We start from the raw sequence: 16,033 nt of genomic DNA, 5'->3' as shown, positions 1-16,033 counted from the left end.
TGAGGAGGACTCTCGGACCCCTATCTGAGATCTGGTGAAAATGGCCATTTAAGCAGGCTCCATTGCAGAAAAGGTAACACCCCAAACTCAGGCCTTGGCAGCAGCCCTGAGGCCTATGTCTCCAGCAGAAGTTTCAAAGGGGAACCAGCATTCCTCTCCACCAGAGGTTTTCCTCAAATGTGGATGTGAAGGGCACTGGGCCTGCCAATGCCCAAACCCATAACTTACTCCCAGGCCATGCCCCACCTGTAAGCAGACAGGACATTGGAAGATTGACTGCCTCATGGCTGGCCCTTCCTCGGCGCTTCTACGCAGGGGTATGACCAGTCAGGCAGTCCCCTCTCCTGAACTATTGGGGTTTGCAGAAGACTGAAGAAGCCCAGACTTGAAGATCCCCATCACCCTCAGGCCTTAGCCCCTTTGAACTACTCTATGGGCGCCCTTTCTTAATCAACCCAAACTTTCCTGTCACTCCTCTTCCCCTTGTGTCCTACCTGCCCTATCTCACACTTCTATACAAACTCCTAAGGGAACACGCAGACCGGTGTCTTCCTATACCACCTGTTACTTCTGTCCCAATACAACCAGGGAAGGAATCGGACCCTCTTCAACCGGGTGATGCAGTCTTACTTCGAGAGCTACATTCTCAGTCGTTGAAACCTTGCTGGACGGGACCCCATACAGTCATACTTACCACTCCAACGGCAGCCAAGCTCTTGGGCCACTCCCCCTGGTACCATGTCTCTCGCCTTAAAAGAGCACCTGTTTCAAATGTTCAGTCCTGGACTTCCACCACGTTGGGGCCTACCAAACTCNAAAAAAAAAAAAAAACCAAAAAAAAAAAAAACAGGCTGAGATAGCTCAGTGGTTAAATGCTCCTGGGTTCAATCCCTGGTACAAAAAAAAAATATATAATATATAATATATTAAATATAAATATATATAATACTGTATTGTTATTAACTATAATTTCCATGTGATGAACTAGATCTCTTGAACTTGCTCTTTCTACCTAGTATAAGCAATTTGAAAATATAGTACATGACAAAAGTGCTGATGTACATGTGGAAAAAGGAACACTCTTATACACTGTTAGTGGAAATATAAATTGGTACAGTCATGGAAAACAGTGTGGAGATTTCTAAAAAAAAATGTTTAAATAGAACTACCATGTGATCCAGCAATCCCAGTTCTGGGGAAGGAAAAGGAATTAGTATGTCAAAGAGATATCTGCACTCTTATGTTTACTGTAGCACCATTCACAATAGCCAAGATATGGAATCAATCTCATTGTCTATGCACAGATAAATGGGCAAAGAAAATGTGTTACATATACACAGTAGAATAGTATTCATTCATAAAAAAGAATTAAATCCTGCAATTTGTGACAATATGGATGAGACCAAAGCATATTAGGTGAAGTAAAATAAGCCAGGCAGAGCAATAATTCCTACATGATTTCACTCATGTGTAGAATCTAAAGAAATTTATCTCACAGAAGTAGATAGTAGGACGTGGTTACCAGAGACAAGGAGGGTGGGAGGATACGGAGAGATTGGTTAAGAGTATGAAGTTATAGATAGATAAAAGGAAAAAGTTCGAATGTTCTTTTACACAGTAGGGTCACTCTGGTTAACAATATTGTATTGAGACTTCAAAACAGCTAGAAGGGAGAATTTTGAATGTTGTCAAAAAATAAGTTGATTAAAACAGAGTCACCTGCTTCTCTTCCCTAGGGCAGTGCTGAAACGCCAATGTATTGGGTGGATATTCACTCCATTTCTCTACTTTCCTGCTAAAGGAGAAATCTCATAATTGTGTGTCTTCTCTTAATCCCACAGTGCCTAGCAGGCTGCTAAGATTCATCCACCCTCTCTTCTTGAGGGAGTACCCTGGAATTCAGAAAGACTGGGTTCAAGCTCCAATTCTCTTCCTTTCTCTTGAAAGAGAAGTATCAGGATTATATACCTTCTTTCAATCTTGCAGAACCCTGCTGGCTGATCAGTGCCTCTTACTTTTTTTCATTTTTCTTAACTGCTCCCAGACACTTTTAACTATGCTAGTCACTTCAGCACTCTGAGTGAAGACAGAAATAGATTTCTTGGGTAGTACTTTTAAAGGCTGGTGTAATGGTTAATTTGAATTTTCAACTTGATTGGATGAAGAGATGCCAAGGTTTAAGAGGATTATGGGTGTGTCAGTGAGGGTGTGTCTAGGAATGATTGGCATGTGGGATAGCCAACTAAAATGGAGACCCTCCCTAAGTGTGGGTAGCACCATCCAATAAGATGATGGCTTGGATGCAATAAAAGTTGGAAGGACAAGGAAGCAGATGTAAACTTGAGTCTTCTTGAACCCGTTCTTGATTGCTGCTGTGATTGTCTGAGGATATCAGACTTTCGCTCCTTTGCTCTTCCAAACTGGATTCTCCATAAGCCTTTGGTCTCAGACTAGGGCAGCACCACTGATCCTCTTGTTCCTGGGCTTCAGCCTCTTGGATTGCGCAGCTACTGGTTCTTCCAGCTCTCCAACCTACAGACGGCCATTGTGGACTATCCAGCTTCTGGTAGTGTAAGCCAACCAAACAAGTCCCTCTTTTATAATTATACTTCCTGTTGATTCTGTTTCTCTAGAGAACCCTGGGTAATACAGCTGGGAATGCTGGATACATCCTTCATTCATTCTTTCCCATTGACAGAAATCAGGGCCAAATGGATCTCTTGTGGCACCCATCTGTGCTGGCTTGGGAAAGGGACCAACATGACCATTTTTGAAGCAATTTTACTCAGTTTTGTGCTGATCTGAGATTTTTCAACTTCTAACCTTGATTGTGAAGTTCTCAAAAGTATTTGGGGTCAACTACAACGTTTTTTCATTGTTTCTGTGGGTAGATATACAATAGAACTACTTATTCTGTCATCTTGTTGATGTCACTAATCCAACATTGGCCTACTTATGAATTCCTGATCTGCCACAAGCTAGTAATATAAACTTCTACATGTATTGTGTCCTCTCTGAGTTTCATGTCCTTTGACATTAAAAGTGAACTATTAATACCTACCTCATAGGGTTCTATGTCAATTGACAAGTGCCTAGTGTCCATTGAATAAATAGTACTCATTTTTTATTGTAACTGTTAAATGTAGAGGATTTGCCAGTTGGAATAGCTGTTCTGCAGGTGGAGGAAGGGAGTTGGGAGAGGGTGTAGCACCTCTAATCCTTTCTTTACTTGAATAATTCCTATGTCAGTTCACATAGAAATCTCACAACTACAATGCTTATAAACCACTCTTCGCACAAACAAGGCCTATAATAAAGAAGACTTGATGTAAAGTGGGCCTAGAAGCAGACAGACTTTAAGATGAAAAAAAATTATATCAAAATTTGGTAGTGCAAGTGGCTGAGGACCAGATCATATTTTGTAGTAGATGATAAAGATTCACACAAAGTTCCAAATTCAGAAATTTAGACAGCAGGAAGACTGTGAAAAGAATGAATTTGAACTTGGCACAAAGAGTATCCAGTAACTCCCTGGGTAGTTGCCAGGAGCAGGCACCATTGTCTAAGTGTGAGTGGTGTTTTAACTTTAGAGACTTTGAAATATACTCCCGAAGAAGGAAAGAAAAACAAAGCTGATAAAGTCTAGGAAATAATGTAAGACAAAGTACTAGGCAAGAACCTCAATAGTCCAAACTCTACTATCCTAAAGAAATCAATAAATGCAACTTCCAAATATAAAAGTGACGCTTCTCTTGGGCTGGGGTTGTGGCTCAGAGGTAGAACGCTTTGGGTTCGATCCTCAGCACCACATAAAAATAAAATAAAGATATTGTGTCCATCTAAAACTAAAAATTAAATAAATAAATAAAAGTGACCCTTCCATATTCACTGACTGCTAAGTTGCTAAGCAGTTACTTAGGAACACAGTTGCTAAGAGTCTTCAACTTCTGATTATTTTATCTTTCTCTTTTTAAAATCTTATCTCTTTTTAATGATTTTATTTGTTGATAGACCTTTATTTTATTCATTTACTTATATGTAGTGCTGAGAATCAAACCCAGAGCCTCAAACATGTTAGGCAAGTGCTCTACCACTGAGCCACAACCCCAGCCCCTATTTCCTTTATCAGAAAATTCATGTTGCATTCCCTGTGTCCATGTACAAGGAGCAATAGAAAGCGATAACTGAGACTTCTTCTTCTTCTTCTTCTTCTTCTTCTTCTTCTTCTTCTTCTTTTTTAGTGTTAGGTGGACACAATATATTTATTTTATTTTTTTAATGTGGTGCTGAGAATTGAACCCAGTGCCTCATGCATGCTAGGCGAGCACGCTACCACTTGAGCCACATCCCCAGCCCCAAACTGAGACTTCTTTAAGGAACTTTTCCAAGTCAGTATGAAGACTTTATTTTGGAATTGGTATTAAGCAGAGGTTACTTGTTTAGAGGGGGGAATAAAGAGAATGAGCACAAGACTTACTACCTCTTATGGTCTAACCATCACTCTTTCCACTTCTTTGGTCTAGACCCTATGTCTTATGCTAGTAACAAAGACGATCCATGTTCATAAAAGCCCCCATCATGCCACTATTCATCTGTGACTTACCACTGACTTGTCCTTTAAATGATGATGGACCCACTTTTTTGATGGCTGAGCCATGATATACTTATTTATGATTTTCTCCCTTCCATGAAAAACAAACAAGAAAAACACATCATTCATTTATGCAGTAAACATTTGTTCATAATCTTCCATAAGTAGGATGATCTCAGATGACAATGTGTGGTAATTGTTACTGAATTGGCAGGAAGCACATCAGCATTCACAACAGATAAGTAAGAATTTTCTCCTGACTTAATGGCAAAATAGTTGGCAAAATCATTACACAGAAACCTAAGTACTCATATTCCCATTTCAGTATAAAAATAAAAGACACAATCACAAGTCCATGGAATTTAAATCAGACTAGAGCATCTCACTAAACTGACATAGCATCAATCCTCTTCTTTCATAAACCAGCAATTTGCATAAAATTCAGCTTCTTGCCAAAGATATGGTAAACTCATTGCCATAGCTAGAGCCTAGCTGGAGATGAAAACTTTTTCTAGAACAACCTATGCATGATAACCTTTGCTTAAAACATGGAACAAAAAATTTCTTTATTCTTTTAAGAAAAAAAAATTGGAAAAATGTACTGCATAAGTTTCTGGAGAAATTGCTAGATTACCCATTAGAGGAGTATTATCAAAACTTGTCCTGCAGGGTCTGGAGCACTGCCATTCTCAATTAACTATTGCTGTAATATGAAGTTACAATAATTTGTTAGTGAATACACAATATAAAAAGTTGTCTATTGTAACATCAAAAACATAAAATTGTGTGTGGGGGTAAAAGAGTTGGTTTTTTTGTATATGATTAAAGTTATAGCTTTAAAATATCCTTGTTATAACTGTATGATGTTTTATGTAAGTCTTATGGTAATAACAAAAGGAAAAACCCTATGGTAGATATGCAAAAGATAAAGAGAAAAGAATCAGAGAATTCCATTACAGAAGCTCATCAAATCACAAAGTTATCTACAAAAAGGCCAGAAAAACAATGAACAAAATGGCAATGGTAAATCTTTCCCTACCAATTATTACCTTGAATGTAAATCAATTAAATTCTCCAATCAAAAGACATGATTTGGCTGAACTGTATTTTTTTTTAAAGACTCAACTATACGCTGTCTGCAAGAGCTCACTTCATTTTTTTATACTGGGGATCCCCAGATCTTTTTTTTTTCAAGTATTGCACAATTTTCTTCTGTTTAATGTTGAATGATATGCCATTGAATGTATGCAACACCTTTCAAAATCCATTCCTCTGCCTGTCTATATCTAACAATGAAATATCTGAAATTTAGGGAAATAATTCCATTACAATAGCACAAAAAAGAATAATATACCTTGGTATAAACTGAGGAGTTGACAGATAAATGGACAAAGAAAATGTGTCTATATACATAATGGAATATTACTCAGCATTAAAGAAGGATGAAATTATGGCATTTGCCAGTAAATATATGGAGCTGGGGAATACATTGCTAAGCAAAAATCAGCCAATCCAAGCTCTTTTTTAGTTTTTATTTTGAGAAGCATCTCACTAAGTTGCTGAGACTGGCCTTAAAGTTGCCACCCCCCTGCCCCAGGTTCTTTTTTTTTTAATATTTATTTTTTAGTTGTAGTTGGACACAATATCTTTAAATTTTATTTACTTATTTTTATGTGGTGCTGTGAATCGAACCCAGGGCCTTGCATGTGTTAGGCAAATGCTCTACCGCTGAGCCACAACCCCAGCCCTGCCCCAGGTTCTTGAGTTAACTTCACTTCGAAAGACACACACAGACTGACAATGAAAGGACGGAAAAAGATATTCCAAGTAAGTGGCAACCAAAAGAGTGCAGGAGTCACAAGACTTGTGTATGGCAAAGTTCACCTCAACTCAAAACTTTCCAGGAGAAATAGACAGCAGTATAATAATGGTAGGGCACTTTCATACTGCACTTTCAACATTGAATAGATCTCCTAGACAGAAAAATCAAAAAGAAAACATTGGACTTTAGCTATACTTTAAACCGAAACATACCTATACAGAATATTCCATCCAATAGCAGCAGAATGCTTATTCTTCTCAAGTGCATATAAAATATTCTCCAGATCATATGTTAGGGCTATAAAACAAGTCTTAATGATTTTAAGAAAAAAATATGGAAAAAACCTTTTAAGAAGACCGAAAATATGCCAGATATCTTTTGTGACCACAATGGTCTGAAAGTAGAAGTCAATTAATGGAAAGAAAACTAGAAAATTCACAAATAAGTGGAAATTAAACTTCCAGACTCCTGCACAACCAATGGGTCAAAGAAGAAATTGCAAGTTTAATTAAAATATATTGAGACTATTGAAAATGGAATCAAAACATACTAGAACTCAAGGGGTACAGCAAAAACACTAAGAGGGAACTTCAAAGCCACAAATACCTACATGAAAAAGGAAGAAAGATCTTCAGTCAACAATCTAACACTGTAATCAACAACCTAACATTACACCTAGAGGAAAGTTAGCAGAAGGAAATAATAAAAATCAGAGCAAAATATGAAACAGAATAGAAAGACAATAAAAATCAATGAGGAGCTGGGATTGTGGCTCAGCAGTAGAGCGCTAGCCTAGCACATGCGAGGCACTGGGTTCAATCCTTAGCACCACAGACTAATAAATAAATAAAACAAAGGTATTGTGTCCAACTACAACTAAAAACTAATTTTTTAAAAAAAATCAATGAAACTAAGATTTCATATTTTTTGAAAAGATAAAAAGAATGAACAAACCTTTAGGACAACTAAGAAAAAAGAGAGAAGAATCAAATGAATACAATAAGAAAGACACATTACAACTGATGCTACAGAAATAAAAATGATCATTAGATACAATCAATAACTATATACCAACAAAATTATTAACCTAGAAGAAATGGATCAATTGCTAGATATATACAACTTATTTATTATTTAGGGTTCTCCAGAGAAATTGCTGAGAGCCACGGCTCCTACTCCTGCTGTATCAACGTACACAAGTTGTTCGTCACCCCCCCTGATTATTCTGCTGCAGCCGGACTGCGGCAGAAATACAACCAATAGAAGGGGATGTATATCAGGAAATATGTTATGAGGAATGGGCTCACATGATTATGGAAGCTTATTCTGTTTAGGCTCCCAATGTATTGAAAGACTGGCAACCCCATTGGGGAGGGTAATCTACCAATTCAAATGCTCATCTCTTCCACAACACCCTCAGAGACATAATTGGAAACAATGTTAAATTAGGAAATCCCAGGTGGAATCAAGTTGATAAATAAAATAAACCTCACAAGTCTACCCCTTGTCAACTTGGTACCCATATGCATCTCCTTAAACCCCTACCTAATCTCCAAATAAAGACAATAAAAGGTTATAATTTCACCCAATATGATAAAACTATAATATGTCCAACCAGAAAGTGCAGTAGCTCCTTTTCCAGAATCATTGAATGGTGTTTACTCTTCTTGATATCCAATAACTATTAAATACAATGAAGTAAACATACCAACACCAAAATATCATTGTAAGGTCAATATATTTTATGCCACAAGAGAGAGTTAGCCAGGAGAGGTGGCAAGATTGAATTCAGGGGCACTCAACCACTAAGCCACATCCCCAGCCCTATTGTTATTGTTATTATTATTATTATTATGCTAAGAATCCAACCCAGGGCCCTAGCACATGATAAGCAAGTGCTCATCATTGAGCTACATTCCCAGCCCTAATTTTTTTCTTTTTTCTTTCTTTTCTTTTTTTGTATTGGGCATTGAACTCAGAGGCACTCAACCACTGAGCCACATCCCCAGCCCTATTTTGTATTTTATTTAAAGACAGGGTCTCACTGAGTTGCTTAGCACCTCACTTTTGGGGAGGCTGGCTTTGAACTCATGATCCTCCTGCCTTAGCCTCCCAAGCTGCTGGGATTACAGGTGTGCACCCAGCAGCAAGCAAAAATTTTGATAGTGGATTTCTATAGGTAATAATGAATTAGTTACCACTTCAGTTTCCATCTCTTGAATCCTGGCTATAGAAGAAATAGCATCATATACCAAATGCTGAATCAAAGCATTTACAGCCTTCTAGAAAACCTTGCAAGCTATTGCCACCTAGCTAGCCCTGCTGAGTCTTCAAAAGGCCATTCTGCCATTCTATGAGATCAGCTGCTTCAGGATGGTGGGAAACATGGTAAGACCAGTGAATTCCATGAGCATGAGCCCATTACTGCACTTTTTTTGCATGAAGTGAGTTTCTTGAGTTCAGGTGCATATCTCAAAAGCATATGCACCTGAACTCAAGAAATTGAATATTAGACAAATATTAGAAGATTATGATGGTTGAAAAGGAATTCTGTTAAGTCCAAAGATGGTAATCTGGGCAGATGTGTGGCATGCAGGGAAGACAAATCTGTATCTAGAGTGTCTGTTCCAGTAAGAACAAAATTATGCCCCTTTCTATAACAGAAGTGGTCCAATGTAATCAACTACCATCATGCAGCTGGCTAATCAGCCTGGTGTCAGATTGAGAATTCATTGTTGGTCCCTGCTGCTACAAATTGGATACTCAACAGTGACTGCAGCCAAGTCAGAGTTGGTTAGTAGAAGTCTGTGTTTCTGAGCTCAAGTATATCGTCTGCTCTGGTTTGGATTTGGTTCATCCCTGCTAAAACTCCATTTGAAATTTGGTTGCCAAAATAGCACTGTTGGGATGTGGGGCCTTTAAGAAGGATTAAGGTCTTTCTCTTGAGATTCCATTAGTTCTTGTAAGAGTAGGTTGTTATAAAGCATCTGATTCCATTTGTCCCCTCCTTTCTTTGCACACACACACATACTCTCTGCTTTTCTTCCATGTATGGAGCAGTACAAGATGCTCACCAGAAACCTAAGTAGATGCAGCCACCCAATCTTTGGCTTTCAGCTTCCAGAGCTATGAGATGAATAAACTACCTTTCTTTATAAATTACCCAGTCTCAAGTATTCTCTTATAGTAACAGGAAACAGGCCAAGACCATCTATGCCACCATGGCCACTTTGTTTATGATCACATCGGGCAATGACAGGGGTGGCTGGGGAAAGAGGCTAACTGGTGTACACAAAATAGGTCTTCCCATCTACTGATGATTAAAATCCTGCACTGCTGCGGTTATCCTTTGGTGAATATTTACATGGGACACAAATATCTTCATGATTTTTTGCTCATTCAGAGAGGTCTATTTACATACCTCTTTCCAGAATTTCCTTGTTGCCAATTTCTCAATCATGTTCCTTCCAAGTTCCGGACCATTTAGCCAAATTATTGGCCACAGTCAATGAATCAGAATATAATCATACAACAGGTCATTTCTCCTTTCAAACAAAGAGCATGACCAGGTTCACTGCTCAAATTTCTGCCCACTGGGAGGATTTCTATTTACCACTGTTCTGCAGGGATGCCCCAGAGAGGCCAGAGAGGGGCTGAAGCGCTACAGCTGTGCACTTTCATGTGGTGCCTGAATATGGTGCAGAATGATCTGTAAACCATCCTGAATCTTGTTCTGGTTATAGGAAGCTGTCCATGAGGCCATAGGAAGAGAGACAGGGTGGGGGAGGGGAGGGGGGGAGGAGATAGATATGAGAAGAGAGGAAGAGAGGGGGGAGAGAGAGAGAAGTGTAGGAGTGGAGGCCATAAGCATTTGGGCCACCTCATGCAACTTTAATGGTGCCTCAGGGCTTGATTGGGCCTGATCACATACACACTACTTCCATTTGGAAGTCTTGGAATGCTTCTGTGCACATGAAACTTTATGGTTTGGTGGGTCAGATAACACCCAATTCATCATGGGCAGCTCAGATTGCATAGTAATGGGGTGGCCCATGATTAAATGTTGAGTTTCCACTAAGACCTATTAGACAAGGAACTGTTTCTCAAAGGAGGATAGTTATCTGTGGAGGATGACAGGGCTTTGTTCAAATATCAATGGTCTGCACTGAGACTCACCTACAGTGGCCTGCCAAAGGCAGCAAACATCTTCCCACTGACCCTTTGAGCACCACTTGATCTGCTGGATCAAATAGCATAAGTGGCAGAGCAGCTTGTACAGCAGCCTGGACCTTGCTTGGGGATTTACTCAAAACTAACAGCTTTTGGGGTCATCCAATAAATTGCCTGGAGTAATATACCCACATGATGAATATGTTGCCTCTAAACCTCTAAAAGGCCTAGTAGGCATTCTTTTTTCTAGTTGTACAAGGGACCAGATGCAAAAACATATCCATAACCTTAGAAGGGATATCATAATATGCCTCATAACACTGGACCCCTAGAAATTTCACAGAGGCAGAAGGCCAATGAAATTTCATCAGATTTATTTCCCACTCCCAGGTATAAAAACGTCTTACCAAGAATTCTAGAACAGTTGCTATTTATTGCTTATTAGGTCCAGAGAGCATACTATTATCAACGTAATGGACTAGTGTGATATCTTATAGAAGGGAAAGCCAATCAGGATCCTTGCAAATTAAATTATGACATAGGGCTGGAAGAGTTGATAAACCCTTGAGGTTGAATGGTGGAAGTGCATCGTGGTCTTACTAGATGAAACCAAACTATTTCTCATGGCCTGATGAACAGGGATGGAGGAAACAGCATTTACCAGATGAATAGCTTCATAGCAGATATGTTAATTTGCCCAAGTAATAAAATCACAATCACAGCAACTGTGATTGACATCCCACCTGGTTAAGTTTATGATAGTTCACTGTCATTCTTTAAGATCCATCTGCATGGGCCAAAGAGGAGAGCTGAATGGGGATATGTTAGGCATCAACTTCCCTCCATCTTTTAAGTCCTTGGTGGATGTGCTGATCTCTGAAATCCCTCCAGAAATGTGGCTTTGCTTTTGGTTTTATGTTTCACTGACAGAGGCAATTCTAGTGATGTCCACTTGGCCTTCTCTACCATAGTAGCTCTCACTCCACAGGTCAGGGAACCAATATGGTAATTATGCCAGCTGCTGATGTGTCTATTCCAATTATGGGTTCTGGAACTGGGAAAATAACCACAGGATTGGCTCAGGGATGCCTCTGTACCCACTGTGAGAAGCAGCCAAGCTAAAAATTCATTGATTACCTATGTAATATCCTACTTTGGTGACCATAGAAATGTTTTAGATTGCCTGGAATTAATGTCAGTTTAGAACCAGTGTTCATTAGTCTCCAAATTTTAATTATTTCCTTTCCCCTAATGTACAATTATCCTGATAAAAGGACATAGGTCCCTTTGTGGAAGAGTGGGAGGTGGGAAGAAAAAGGGGCAAATTCCTCTTTATCTTTTTGGGTTCCTAAAGGATTGGACTATGCCCACCCACACTGGGAAGGACAATCTTCTTTATTAAGACCACTGGTTCAAATGCTAATCTCATCCAAAAATCTTTGACATAAACACCCAGAAATAATAATGTTTAACCTGAGCATCCTGTGCCCCACCATATTAATGCATAAAATTAACCATTACACCTATTAACACTAAGTAATGAAAAATGGGATGGAAGACTGGTAGAATGATTAAAAATATGAATTGTCAGTCCTGTACCAGCGTCCTTCCTCTGGGGAATCCTGATCATTCAGAGGTTTTGAGTCTAGAAACTGACTGAAATAAGAAGGACAAAGATTCATGAAATTGGTCTTGGCAATGATTCTTGGATATTACACCAAAATCACAGGAAACAAAAGTAAAAATAGACAAGGGAGGACTACATATGAGAAACCAGCCTCTACCTCAGAGCAAAGCCTGTCCAAGGAAGTGGGTATGACCCTTTTCCTTGGAAAGACCCACAGAGCACTCCTAGGCACACACCCACCCTGCTGAGTTGTTTGTCTGCAAATAACAGGAGAGATCTGCTGTGCCAGGTGTCCCTGACTCAGTCAGGCTAGGTGAGGACCCATAGCAACCTCCTAGAAACCACCAATCAGCATGAGACAGAGAAATACCTGGGATGCCAGATGACCCTGATTGATAACGTGTTGGGAAACCATGTAGTTCAGCACATACTCCCCTTGTGGCCTAAACCAATCAGTTCAAACGAATCCCCCTCTTGTAGTAACCAATCACCCCACCCAACTTGTTCCCACCAGTGAATGTGTTAATCATGTTGTTTTATGATTTTCCCGTGGTGTGTGATGATTTGCTAAGAGATGCTATGATGTATGTGAAGTCCCTGCCTTCCCCAAAGAGTGTGTAGAACTGCTGCAAACCCTGGGCTCGGAGCCTCTCAGCGTCACCAGTTGCTGTGTGTGTGCACGGAGGACTGAGCTAGCTCGCAATAAACACCTCTTTGCTACTTACATGGATCTTGGTCTCTGGTGGTCTTTTGGGGGTCCCGAATCCAAGCATATCACATAATACTAAAAATTTCCTCGTGGCAAGTGAAACAAGAGTAAAAGGGTAACCTTTGGATGAAGAAATTTTTTTTCAAATCATATTCCACCTGATTAAAATTGAATCTTTTGGAAGAAGACAAGTGTTCAAAGCTACATGAAAAGATGGTCAATGTCACCAATCATCAGGTAAATGCAAGTCTAAACCACATTGAGCTATCACTCTACACCTGTTACATCAGTCATCATTTAAAAAAAAATGATAACAAGTGTTTGCAAAGACATGACATATTGGAGCATTTGTACAGTTTTGGTAGAAATGTAAAATGGTGCAGCTGCTATGAAAAACGGTATAGAGGTTGCTCCAAAATTAAACAGAAATACAACCCAGCCATCCTACTCCTGCGTATTTATCCAAAATAATTGAAATCGGGATTCCCAAGAACTATTTGAACTCTTATATTCATCACAGCATTTTTCATAATAGCCAAGATGTGGAAACAAGCCAAATGTCTATCCATGAATGAATATATAAAGAAAATGTGGCATACACACACACACACACACACACACAAACACACACACACATACACATATATAATGGAATATTATTCAACCTTTAAGTAGAAGGAATATGTATCTATATGGATGACACTTGAGAACATTATGGAACATAATGATAAATGAAATAATAGACACAAACAAGATAAAACTGCTTGATTTCATTTTTGTGGAATCTAAAAATAGTCAAACTCATAGAAGCAGAGGGTAGAATGGTGGTCATTGGGACAGGGTAAGAGGAAAATAGGGAGATAATGGTTAAAGGGTGAAAATTTTATTTATATAATATATGAACAAGTTCTAGAGATCATCTGTAAAACATGGGTGCTGATAGTTAATAACTGTGCTATATAACTGAAAAATTTAAAGGGTGAATCTCACATTATATGACACAATTTTTTGAAAATCTTGAGTTGAGAACTTAAATCATATGATGTGCAAATTATTTCTCAATAAAGTGCTTAAAAATCTTTACAGTCTGGAAATAGATTAGAGGTTACTGGGACTGAGGACAAGAACACATTATTAACTCTAAATGGCCACAAGGGATCTTATTGGGGTGATGAAATATTTCTGAAACTGAATTGTAGCAATGATTGCTCAATCCATTTAATAAAAAGCATTTAATTGTCATTTAGAGTTGGTAAATTTATGAGATTAAATTATATGTTAATAAAGTTCATTTAAAAAAGGAAAGCAGTAAGGAGTGCCAGGATACTCTGGAATCCACAAGGAGGATCTGGATTTCCCCAGATCATGCTGGACCTTTTGTCTCTGTCTCCTCTAATGTTGTTAACAAAGTAACAATGAAAACTTGGTGTTCTTCACCGTGGGGCTGCATCACACCTGGCTCTGCAGCATACCTGGCCCCAAACTCACAGAACTTGAAGAAGGCTATCTTCCTGCAGTTAGAGGACATGTTGACCCTACGTGCTTTTTCTTCCCAACAAGAGGAGGCAGCATATTAGCAACAATGCGCCTGAGAAATTACAGTGCTTGGCACCCTCCTCTGATCTTCACAGTATAAAAAATGACTGCTCTTTCACTTTGCTTTTCAATTCTTGTGCAACTTCCTTTCTGACCAATCCTAATCTGTTGCCATATAAGGGAAGGAAATCTGGAAAATACAATTACAGAAAATCTAAGGTGACTCAGTACAAAACCATGATCCTATTCCATTTTGATATTCCCAGAATCTATACATTCTGTTTTAGATCAATATTTGAGTTGTCTCCAGGTTTTGACTCCTAGAAATATTGCTATAAATGAATATTCTTGTACAATACTTTTGGTAAGCAAATAAAAACATTTCTGAGCTAGGGCTGTAGCTCAGTGGTAGAGTGCTTGCCTGGAACATGGGAGGCACTGGGTTTGATCCTCAGCACCACATAAAAAAAATAAATTAATAAGCAAAGTTATTTTGTCCATCTACAACTAAAAAAATTTTTTTAAAAGACATTTCTGTTGAGTTTATACTTGAAAGTGAAATTCCTGGATCATAGGACCTGCATATGTTCAGTTTATTAGATAATGTTAAATCATTTTCCAAAGTGTTTATGCCAATTTACAAACATACCATTAGTGTATTAGAGTTTGAGTTACTTTAATTTATTTCCCAATTGTTATTATCCTTCTTATTTTAAGTTTCCTAGTAGATATGTAGTTGTATCTTATTTGTGTTTTAGATTTACTATTCTATTATTTGTTTTCTGGTTTTCTCCTATATTTTTCTTCCTTTGTTTCTCTTTTCCTGACTTCTTTTGGGTTAAGTGAATTTGTTTTATAGCTCCACCTTAATTTATCTATTGACTTTTAAAGTATACTTCTGTGTGCTATTTTTTAGTCATTAATCTAGGGTGTAAAATAATGTTTTTAACTTTTCACACTACACTTAGGGCTTTTATTTTACCATTTTATGTAAAATACATTTGTGTCCATGTTAAAGTATATTTGTGCCTTTTACTATTGTTTGTGAAATAGTTCTCATGTATTTATTTTTATATAGAAGCCTCTTAATTGCATTTTTACATTGAACAATCATATGTATATTTAAATGATTAAGAGCAAAAATTCTTTAATGTTTTTCATATATTTATACTCCTTGGTATTCTTCATTTCTTTTGGAAGGCCTGAATGTCCATTGGTTTTTATTTTAATTTTTTTAAATATTTATTTTTCTGTTTTCAGTGGACACAACATCTTTATTTTATTTTTATGTGGTGCTGAGGATCGAACCTAGTGCCCCGTGCATGCCAGGCAAGCACGTTACCACTTGAGCCACATCCCCAGCCCGTCCATTGGTTTTATTTCCCTTTTCACTGAAAATCTTTCTTTACTATTTTTCTTTTCTTTCTTTCTTTTTTTTTTAACCAGGGATTGAACTCAGGGGCACTTGACCACTGAGCCACATCCCTAGCCCTATTTTGTATTTTATTTAGAGACAGGGTCTCACTGAGTTGCTTAGTGCCTCACTTTTGCTGAGGTTGGCTATGAACTCTCCATTCT

At 38.3% G+C, this 16,033-nt stretch overlaps 1 long non-coding RNA gene across 1 annotated transcript; it reads right to left on the bottom strand.

Annotated features, from left to right (window-relative positions):
* Positions 1-2,128: 2,128 nt before the first annotated feature.
* Positions 2,129-12,621, bottom strand: LOC125614227. The gene is made up of 3 exons (XR_007344833.1): positions 12,611-12,621; positions 12,183-12,189; positions 2,129-2,339 (listed from the first exon to the last, which is right to left on the bottom strand). It is a non-coding gene; the product is annotated as an uncharacterized LOC125614227 (long non-coding RNA).
* Between the last annotated feature and the right edge of the window lie 3,412 nt (positions 12,622-16,033).

The sequence above is a fragment of the Marmota marmota genome, unplaced genomic scaffold (genome assembly GCF_001458135.2).
Source record: "Marmota marmota marmota unplaced genomic scaffold, marMar, whole genome shotgun sequence".
In the NCBI taxonomy this organism is placed as follows: domain Eukaryota; kingdom Metazoa; phylum Chordata; class Mammalia; order Rodentia; family Sciuridae; genus Marmota; species Marmota marmota.
Note: the sequence above shows the minus strand (reverse complement) of the source record. Positions and strands in the feature narration are given on the sequence as shown.